The following is an 830-nucleotide window of genomic DNA, read 5'->3' on the forward strand; positions in this document are numbered from 1 at the left end:
AAAAAAAATCATCTTTCTACGTCAATTTATTGCCGAGAAAATGTAAGTTTAGCAAATTTTAACGCACGAAATCAGGTACGCGCGAGTTGCCGAGCGGCCCGGCCTGCCCCACAATACCTCGCGGCGGCTTCCCCCACTCCGCCCGGCGCGCTGCCTCGTTCGCGTTCCTCAACTTTCCAATAGTCTTAAGCCACGTATTCACCTAGCGAACGAACACCGAACGAACAGCGAACATTCGGACATTCGCGTTCATGTTCGTAGTTCGTTCGTACATTTTTCCCGATTGCGTCGAACACGGGCCGAACACCCATTCGATCTTGATTCGGTGTTCGGGTCATTGTTCGCTATAACCTTATTGCTTGCGACAATTAATATTTTTATTTTATAACAGATATCTTTTTCGAAAAAGCCAATACGATAAACTTTATTTAAAGAGTTTTCAACTTTGTTATCTGTGCAGAATGTTAATACACAGAAAAGCACAGAAAAGGTATGGTAATTCAGGCGAACAGTCAAATAACGAACATGTGATTTGCACGTTTACACCGCGCACGAATCGCGCACGAATAGTCTTTGATGTACCGCTTCATGAGGGAACCGAGTCGAACGCGATTCGAATGTTCGATTCTCATTCGCTTTGACGTATACATCTGCTGAACACAACCAATGAACGTTCGCGTTCGCTGTTCGTTCGGTGTTCGTTCGTTAGGTGAATACGCGGCTTTCAAAACTTTTTCGACAGCAAAAATTTCGACAATTTTTTAACAGCAAATTCAAATTTTTCTTAACAAATTGATACCAGAAAGAACTCTTAATCTTAAAAATTAGAG

The sequence above is a fragment of the Trachymyrmex cornetzi genome, unplaced genomic scaffold, assembly GCF_001594075.2.
Source record: "Trachymyrmex cornetzi isolate Tcor2-1 unplaced genomic scaffold, Tcor1.1 scaffold316, whole genome shotgun sequence".
Taxonomy (NCBI): Eukaryota; Metazoa; Arthropoda; class Insecta; order Hymenoptera; family Formicidae; genus Trachymyrmex; species Trachymyrmex cornetzi.